The sequence below is a fragment of the Hakea prostrata genome, chromosome 4, assembly GCF_041222555.1.
Source record: "Hakea prostrata isolate BN-2017 chromosome 4, UWA_Hpros_2, whole genome shotgun sequence".
NCBI lineage: Eukaryota > Viridiplantae > Streptophyta > Magnoliopsida > Proteales > Proteaceae > Hakea > Hakea prostrata.
The window spans coordinates 37,409,250-37,419,611 of NC_142603.1; the positions used below are offsets into that span (position 1 = coordinate 37,409,250).

Here is a 10,362-nt window from a genome sequence, read left to right on the forward strand (position 1 = left end):
ATGAAAAAAAAATCAAGAATGGCATGATAGAGATCATCACCAATAATAGGCCATGCTTTCTTGAAAAAATAAGCGCCAAAACCATCTGTGCCAGGGGAACTGTGATTGTTTGCATCGAAGACCACCTTTTGAACTTCTTCTCGAGTAAAAGGCCGAATAAGATTGCTTTGTTCCATAAAATCAAGGTGCCGATCAATGGGTAAAGTTAGATCGGTGCAAACTACCTGAGGGGTCCCCATGCCTTGTTCTTCAAAGTAACCAGCAGCTTCATTCCTGATCTCCACCTCATCTGTCAACCAATCACCCCTTCGATTTTGAATTGAATTAATGCGGTTTCTGGCCCGGCGAGCTTTGACACAATTGTGAAAGAAAGCAGAGTTATCATCAGCCTCTTGTAACCACTTAGCCTTAGCCTGCTGCTTCAATTCAGACTCACGAACATGCATGAGATGTTGGAGGTGGGTCGAGGCCGTACGAGACCGGAGGGAAAGGCCATCATTATCCACAACACCATCTAACTGAATTTGCAAAGCTTCAACCTCCTTCTCCAAAACTGTGATTTGAGAATCAAGATTATGGTAGTGTCTCCGATGCCAGGACTTGAAAACTTCTTTGACAGCTTTTAACTTCTGAATGAGAACCCATATTGGTTTGCCTTGAATATTCTACTTCCAAACATTTTCAACTAACACGAGAAAATCCTCATGATCCGCCCAATGATTCCAAAAATAGAACTGACGACCACGCCTATTGCCAGCTTCGCCCAAAGAAACTACCATGGAACAATGATCTGAAACTCCTAGGGGATGGAAGTGAGCAAAAGAAGAAGGGAATTTTGCCAACCAAACCTGGTTCACCAAAACCCAATCCAGTTTAGAAGTCTTTCTATTTGCACCGATGAAATTATTACACCAAGTGAAAAAGGCCCCTGTAAACTTTAGATCCGCTAGTCCATTGCTACAAATGCATTGAGACAAAGGCATGATCATATTTTCTGTCACAGGACTGCCGCCATGCTTCTCTGAAGGATGCAACACAATGTTAAAGTCTCCTAGATTAATCCAAGGGACTTCAATTACTGAGCCCAAAGTTGATAAATCTGCCCATAACATCTCTCTTTCAGAAGCTTCATTAGAGCCATAAATGATTGAGGCTTCAAAAGTACAATCCGACCCCTTCTTGGTGACTCTAACATGAATAACTTGACTAGAGGTGAATATAGGTAAAACATCAATAATAGAGTCATCCCAAAACACCCAAATACGGCAGCCTTCCGTATTTTGTAAATTATGTAAAACCCTCCACCTATCTCCGAAAGTACCTAAAGCAACATCAAGGTTAACCGCCTTGACTCGAGTTTCTAAAAGCCCAAAAAAAGTGAGCTGATGCTTTGTAGCCCACTCACATATAGAAACCCTCTTAGCCACATTGTTTAAGCCGCGGGTATTCCACGCACCAAGCTTCATCATCATAAAATTTAGAATAAGAGAAGAAAGAAAAGCACTCAGTCCCTCCGAATCTGGGCTTCTATCCCTGAACCAAGATGGAGCACCCACAGGTTGTCTATGCTCCACACCATCATCCACCACTTGGTCTTGCTTCTCTTGAAAATCATCATCAAAGTGCAAAGGTTGGAACCGGTTCGCATTTACCTTACCAGCCGAGCTCTTTTGTTTAATAGAAGACTTACCCCGAACCGCATTGACATCCAATTGAATGGGCTGTCTAGACCCGTCACTCACACCTGGGTTAGTAATTGGTAATTGCATGCATGATGTCGTCGTAGCCGTTGAAGGTGGAATGGACCCCAAATTGTCAATTGGTAAATTTTCAAAAATAGGATTCAAACCCATAAATACCCGATTACCATGATTGATAGCCAAAGAATCATCCCCAATCCTCACGGGATTTGTACCCATAGCTGCCAAATTAACTTGATTATTATATATAGGGGGAGAATCTTCTCCTTGGTCAACCATAGCATTTAAAGAAAGGGTGTCAATCACCTTATTGGCATTACCATTCTCATGAGAAGTTTCCAATTCAGCAGCATGTAATACATTCTCTTTAAGAAAGTCACGACCATCTTGATTCCCATACTCCCCATTTATCACCATGAGATCCTCAGCATCCAAGGTGACATCATCAGATTTCGAATTTAACACTGATATCGCAATGTTGCCAAGATTGTTGGACTGTACAGCTGGTCCACCCAGAGGCTTATTCTCCAACGGTTTCTTCCCCGACTCAGGGCGTTTTTTCTTTTTACCCTTGTTTTTCCGACGACTGCAGGTTGTTTGCCACCCCCCAGAATCTTCATGAGCAGGCACATGGGAACCATTCACCGAGTCTTGCAGGCGGGGTTGTGCTAGCTGCCAATGGGCATGAGACATCATTGTGACCAAACACCTTGCATCGAGTACACACTGGCGGAGCCCATTCATAAATAACACACTGCTTTCGAATGTTACCACCCTTCTCGCGAACGGCTACGTAATCCGGCAAGCCATGAGTAGCATCCATCAGCACACAGAACCTCGCATATGAAACCCATTCTCGGCGTGCCGTACATTTATCCATGCAGATCGGGGTTCCCAAGACACTACCAATTGTGCAAAGCAGTTTGTTGCTCCATAAATCAAGAGGCAGTCCATAAAGCCTAACCCACACAGGGAGAGTTTTTTCATCTTGTCTGTCCATAGGTACATCATGTGACCAAGGTCTAAGAATGAGAGTATCTAGATCCGAAGCTCCATGGACCCTCATCAAGGACTTCTTGACTTAACTCCACGTTCTGAAACAGAAACATAAAAATACCATTCGTAGAAGCAAAGACTTCTACATTACCTCTATTCCCCCATGTCTCCTTAGCAAACTTACACATACTGGTGAATGATGGTGGAGGGCCGAAAACATAACCCACCAAAGCTGCTTCCCACTGCTCACATTCATCAATGATATCACCGATGTCATACTCAGCGATCAGTTCACCTTGATCTTGTATTGGTGGCACGTAGTGCATAGAGGTAGCAGCATTCCTGGCGCCATGACTATGAAGAAGACTAGCCCATGTTCCGCTTCTAACATTGCTGGGAGCCGAGGGTAGCGGATGCGGGGGGGGCGCGGGGGGGGAGTCCCCCCCCAACCAAAAAAAAAAATTTTCTTCTTTTTGTTTTTTTCTTTTTCCTCCCCATGTATCTAATCTTTTCTTCTTTTCTCTTCTCTCTCTCCCTCTCTTTTTATTTTTTTTTTTTTTTTCTTTTCCTTCTTTTTTCCCCCCCCCCCCCCCCCCCCTTTCTTCTCTCCCCCCCTATTTAAATCAGATTCCAGGGAATCATGACTCCAATTAAATTAATCGTTTGGTTACAAATTGAGTCGGATTGAGTCAGATTCCAAGAATCACCTGGATTCTTCATTTTACGCCAAAAATTAGAATCACCTGGAAACCACCTCAAGAGGTGGTTTCCAAAGAGACTCACCGTTACTGTAGCTAGGTATAAATATCGATAATTCTTACGGAGTCATCCAAATCGTGAAAAAATTTCTCCAGGCCCTTCTGCGACTCTTCCGTTTCGTCGTCTTCCTGAGTTATCGTTGTCGTCGTCCAAGGTTCCTTGAGCTCTCGTCGTCGTCGTCGTCTTCCTTGAGCATAATCAGTTGTTGTCTTTGTTGAGCTCCAGTAGTCGTCTTTGTTGAGCTCCAGCTTCTGCTACTCTTCCGTTCGTTGTCGTCTGTCTTTGTTGAACTCCAGTAGCTTCGATTTGGGCTTCCTACGGTTGCAGAGTGTTGTCGTCTTCTTCGTTGAGCTTCAGCAGCTTCGATTTTTTGCAGACCGTCGTCTTCTTTCAGCCAGTAACTTCGATTTGGTGAAACTATTTTGCAGACCATCGTCGTCTGAGTTCTGGTGGTTCGTTGAGCTTCGATTTGGCTTCACACCCATTTCTGCAAAAAAAGGTAACATCTGTATTCGATGCCTTCACTGCAATGGTATGAAACCTCTGGTTTTCTGAAGCATTTGCTTAGGTATGAGACCTCTGGTTTTCTGTTGCGGGGGTTTCGATTTGGCTTCACACCCATGAGTCATCTCTTTCAGGCAAACATACACATACAACGACATTGTGTTTTATGTGTCACTCCGCTCTCTGAATGCAACCAAATTTCAAATAAATTATTCTCCTCTCCTTTCTCATTCTTAGTTTCATTTTGGTGGATTTTCTTTCCATTGAACTATTGATCTGAAAGTTGCTCGTTATACAAGTTCAGATTCCCCTTTACCTGTATTCTGCATTTATTTCTTATATGTGCTATTAGAGCTCAGCTTTCGAAATGGATAGATTGATCTGAATCCTCCAATTTCATATCGTCATATCATCATTTCCACCAAAATTGTGCGTGTGCCTTGCACATTGTAGTTGGTTAGCTTAAGTTGTTCAATTGTATCAACAGTTGGGTGGAAGTCTATCTGTCCTTAAGGATCTGTCTGAGACAGAAAGGTTTTTCAGTCTATATAATAAATGTAAGGCTGCAGAGCTCGATATGATTGAATCAATTGAAGTTATTAGGTGCTCTTTAGCCTAAGAATCTGTCTGAGACAGTGGAAGTGGGAAACCCTAAGCCTGAGATAGGTCTTCTTCTTTTTATGTTCTACTGCCAACAGCGATATCAAGTACTTATTGGCAAGATCTGGTACCTGATTTCAGCAACAAACATTGTCCTTTCATGACTCAAAAAATTCCTGATAATGGGTAATCAGAATTCTGAGTTTATACCTCCTGTGCATCCACTGTTTTGGTATAATCTTGGCATATAGCTGATCTTCGATTAAATGAAAAACCTATGGCAGTTCGCTTTGAAACATTGGGAGCATAAGCCCAACCTAGGACCCCTGTTCATCCACAGTTTGGGGCTTTTTGGTTTCCAGTTTGTGAGTTACTCAAGATTCTCTCTTTTCTCAGTTTCCTCTATTACAGAATTTGGGTTTTCAGGATTACTTCCAGTCCAGAATTTGGTTTGTTTTTGGAACCCTAGTGCTGTAATATAAATCATTGACCTAGAGGTCTGTCCTAAATTCCAGACAAATTTATTGGGTGCATTTAATTTGAGCTTTACCGTTCCTTAGATCCACCCATGAGATCACTCTAACCCAATTTGATCCTTAACTACTTTATCTGATCATTCCCATTTTTGCATGGGTTCATTAAAATTCTCCTAGTATTCATTGCTTAATATGTGCGAAGTGTACGATTGCCATTTCTGTCATGAGCTGTTAATTTGTATGATTTGTGTACCTTTAATGGCTGTTAAGTTATTTCTAAATCATACTTGCTGAAAGCTTTTATATTGCTTCTTTAATTAGAGAGTGTTTATGTGTTTGAGATCTCCACACCCCCCATGGATGCTACATTGTGATAAAAACTCCACATTTGAAATGTTGTTACTGATATAAAATTATTTTTGACACGCTTGGTCTGCTTTTGTATTTACTGGTAGGATCAAGCTTCCCTTTGGTTCCAAAAAGATTGTACCAATCGGGTGCAGGGCTATGATTGGGCAAGTTGCAGTTGGAGGCAGGACTGAGAAACCCATGCTCAAGGCTGGAAATGCATACCACATATTCTTGTTTTTCATATATCCTTGTAGCTACCTTCAGGATTTTTTTCCTTCGAAGTTTTGTAGTAAGAGGATTCAGTTAGTTTTGATATTGCCTTGAGACCTCAAGTAATGTTAATGGTGCATTATCATTTGAGATTATTTTAGTGTTATATACTGGTATTTTTTATAAACATTGTCCACTGAACGATTTTCCTTTTGAATTGCTTACTTTTTTGATCATGCGTTGTTTTTGCAGTTTGCTGCTGGGATGTGGCTGATTGAAATGCTTTGATCTATCTTGTGGATGACAAGTAGTTGATCTAATCCATGTTGTCAAGTGGTGAGTTGGTTCCTCTTCAATATTCCATCAAAACTAAGTGGTATTTTTCTGCTCCAGTGAATTTAAATGAAGGTCTACACGCATATGGCAACTTATGTATAGTTCATGGTTGAACTGAACACAGTGGATTTATGGGTTTTTGGGCTTTTTTTGGGTAGTTCATTTCAGATCATTTCCATGGGATATTCTAAGTCTAATAATTTTTTGAAAGCCATTCCGAATTGTTTCCAAGCAGCTTTAGATCATGTCCTTTCACAAGTCCAACTCACAGAAATCTAATGCAATGCACAAGAAATTAAGAGTTCTTCTCAAACCTTGTAATGGGACTTGGCTGATATGTGGAATTCCTGACTTATTGGAATCCTAAACAACACCCAAACTGTTGTTATTAGGCCTTTTAAGATGGATTTTTTGTTGCATTGGTTTATCAACTTAGCTACATTCAATGTATACTGTATAGTTCTACCCACAGATGTTTATCATGGATGAAGAAAATGCAATCAGAAACGAGAAGTTTCAATACTAACTAGTGCAACTGGCTAAACAATATCCCTGTAGGAAGGAAAAAGCATCCATCAATTTTTAGGGAAAACTGGGTACTCCATTTGTCCTTGGCATATGTTTGACATTTAATTATCTAGTTTTGTGCATTCTGAATTGAAGCCTAATTCCCCTCCCCCCTTGCTTACTTCTTATAATTCATGCTTAAATGGCACTGTATTCATTCTGAAATGAAGCCTAATCCCCCCCCCCCTTCTAGTAATCATGTTTCAATGTGAGGTGTGATGGATAATATGAACTTAAGGCCTGATTTTATGCTGCATGCATCAATTATTTGTTCATTCCCTTTATTCCTGTTATGGGTAAATTATTATCAGAAATTTGATAATCAAAATGCGTGCTTGATATGGGTATTTTGTATTCCAGTTAGGGGTCACCTACCTTCTAGGATTAACAGGTAAAAACAAATCATGATTATTTCTCTTCAGCACTTCCAATTGGGTTATGAAAACTTGAAATTTTATCTAAATTTTAAGCCTCATCTATCTAGCTATTTTATTTACTGGTTTTCCCATTGCAGGATCTCCATCACTTTCAGAAAGTAAGCTGCTATTCAAATTCAAGATTGGCAATAGATAATTTGGCTCTTTCCAGATTACAGAGCTCATAGTTGGGTAGCCTAGCAGTTGGCCTTGTTGGAGGGCCTCTTTCACTCAGATCTTGCAGTAGCCAGAGCCTCATTCATGGGGTGCTCTTCTTCTGTCATTTTTTTTAATAAGATCATCTGATTAGAAATCCAACCATTGGCCTGTAGATGGATCAGAATTTGAACTGTTGTAAAACATAGTGGTAGAGAAGGTCCAATTTTGAATTCTAGCCATCCATTGTTATCAATTTTGTACTTTCTGAATTTATCAAGTTAAGAGTTATGTTTAGCCAATGTCCAGGTTCCATCTTGGTCTTTTATCTTCTTTGTGCTCCTGTGTGACTTGGGGCTGCCTCAAATTATGCATGCATGTTCTCTAGTGAATTCTGGCGCCCTTTCTATGAAGTTACCTTCTTCACCAATTCATTTAATCCCCAATACTCATTAAATGAAATTCAAGGCAAAAATGGATCTATTGATTTAGAGATTGACCTTGAAAATAGTTGAAGAGATGGGCTTCCTTGTACAATGGTTCAATCGTATACAGTTGGATAAGGAAAGTTATAAGGACATACATTAAAGTTTTAAACATCATCATAAATTAAAGGGTTTTGCTTGATTGATGAAAAGGGTATTTAGGTCATCTATAGGCCCTTAAATGGTAGCTATGGAATTTAAAGAAAAATAAAGGCATAATACAAAACTCACATGAGTTAAACACTAATAAATGATCAAGTGTTTGATTATTTTACCTAGACTTTGATTCCATTTAATTTCACTTCCTTCGCTTCTCTGCACACTCGCTGCGATGCCAATAACAAAGTATGGACTCTAGATTTATAGCCAATGGCAGGTTGCCTATAAATGGAAAGAGATCCAAGAGGTTGATATTAGTCAGGTTGCATGAATGAAATCCTAATTAAACTGGGTATTCGTCAGACCTCATATCTTCAATTATAGGACCATGCAACATTGGACCCGATACGTCAAGTTGTTGTTGGTGGTGGTTTGTTTAATTTGGTACTCTCATAAAGTTTTGGTCTTGCCATGTTTTATATTATGTAGTTACACTTATATAAAATTATATATTACTCTTAACAGGGGAAAAAAAAATTAATCCAAATTAAAGGAAAAAATTGTCATCTCAGTAGCTCTCAACCCAGTAATAAATGGTTGTTCAAAGTGATTCAGGTTGAATTTACTCACAGAATTAGGGTAACCAAATAGTTTTTCAAACAGATTCACTTTCAGAATCAAAGTAACCAAACAGTTTTTTTGACAGATTCACTTTCAAGAATCAGGGTAACCAAATGGTTTTTCAGACAGATTCACTTTCTAGAATCAGGGTAACCAGACAGTTTTTTTTACGAATATGATTCTATAAAACAAAAACCCCAGACTCATGATTCTCTTGGAAGAGGGTAGGAAAGGGGGAAAAAAGCACCCCACTAATAAAAAAAAAAAAATATTATTTTAAAAATAAAAAAATGTAGAAAAAAAAAAAAAAATATTTTATTATAAAATAAAAAATAAAATAAAAAAAAAAAATATTTTAAAATAAAAAAAAAAAAAAAAAAAAACTATATCCCATTTTTTCGGAAGTTTTCTCACTCTCTTTGTATTTGTGTATTTGCATGATATGATAATTATGTGTCAACATGTATAATGACATGTGAAGAACAATTGATTGAGATTATTTATAGGGTAACCCGGTAATCAACCTACAATTCAACTATGACATCACAAAAACGTAGGACATGCAACAAAAGGAAGGGGCATGAACTCTAGGAAAGGCCGTAGGCATGTGTTTACAACCAAAAGTAAATTGTTCCTTGTTAGAAGGGAGGAATGTATAATATTGGAGAGGATCCTTCAACATGAGGGAGGATCAATAAGAAACACTTAGACTGGGATTGGATAATTTGTAAGTTTCATAGCCAGACAAAATATCTAAAACTAAGTGCTCCTCCCTTTTTAGACCCCTTATCATTGATCAATTGTTTCTAATATTATGGTGTGATAATATTGGTGCAACATATTTATATGATAATCTGATCTTTTGTTAAGATTGGCTTCCGTTCATTTCCTATAAAAGATTTTCAAAGACAAGTTATGTATTTTATTCATCTGTATGATGTATCACTCACCCACTTCTATGAGAAGTTAAAGATCGATGCACTGAAAGTCCTTGAACTTGAGGAGGTCTATCAACCAATATTGAGTTATATTGCTTATACGAGAATCGATACTTGATTATCATAGCTTTAAGGGAAAATCATGTCCTTAATGCCAGCTTACGTGCACCTTAACTACATCCTCAGGGGAGTTATATATAATTAATATAGGTGAGGCTTCACCCCTGGCCCCGAGGGATTCGAACTTTGACCTCTTATGTGGAAGCATTGTTCTTTTGCCTGATTGAGCCACCTCTTGGGTTTAAACAGATTGTACCTTGTCTACATATATTTTAGGACCCCACATCTGTGAACCAATTACTTAGTAGTTTTTGTCATTTGCACAATAACGAGGGTTATTTATGAAAATAAAAATATGAAGTGATTGGCTCATAGGTGTACAAGAAAATTGATCTAGAGTGAGGGCAAACCTATTGTAGAATACAAGAGGCCACATCACCATTATTTATTCCTTCACCAACCACTAAGTTAAAGAGAAGGATTGACACCTTCTTGTGAAGGGAAAATTTCAAGGACAACCCAAGATAAATGATGAAAAGCAGAGATATCCCAAAAGTATGCGAAATTGATAATGATCTCCAAAATTCTCTCTAAATTCACACAATAGTATATCCATTATAAAATTCTATTAAAATCTCTCTTAAATTGAACTTGATTTCTTGAAACTTTATATTGTTGCCATTACTAAAACATAATCTTATATTTAATCTTCTTTCTTCCTCATGATCAATTTCTTCTTCTTTCTCCCTCTGTTTTCCTCTAACCAACTCAAGGTTCTAGTGGAAAAAAGGGTGTGACTACTAATTTGAAGTGCTACAACCCCTTCAAAATTTATTACTTTATCTAAAGTGCTACAATTCCTTCTATTACTAAACTTTGCTCTTTGTGAGTAAATTTACACGTGATAATGATGTTTATGTGGAATTTCATCCAAGTTCTTGCTTTGTGAAAGATTTCAAAACAAGGACTGTTCTACTTCAAGGATCAATTGAAGCTAACCTTTATTGTGTCCACCCACCATCCGTATCTCTTTTTGTTCATCTCAGCGAACATTTGTTTCAAGAAGTGTGGCATGATTGATTAGGGCA

At 38.5% G+C, this 10,362-nt stretch overlaps 1 long non-coding RNA gene across 1 annotated transcript; it reads left to right on the forward strand.

Moving 5' to 3' along the window:
* The first annotated feature begins 3,522 nt into the window (after positions 1-3,522).
* On the forward strand, positions 3,523-7,304 carry LOC149018788 (uncharacterized). Its single transcript, XR_016172986.1, has 4 exons — positions 3,523-3,954; positions 5,491-5,932; positions 6,860-6,890; positions 7,014-7,304. It is a non-coding gene; the product is annotated as an uncharacterized LOC149018788 (long non-coding RNA).
* Positions 7,305-10,362: the final 3,058 nt, after the last annotated feature.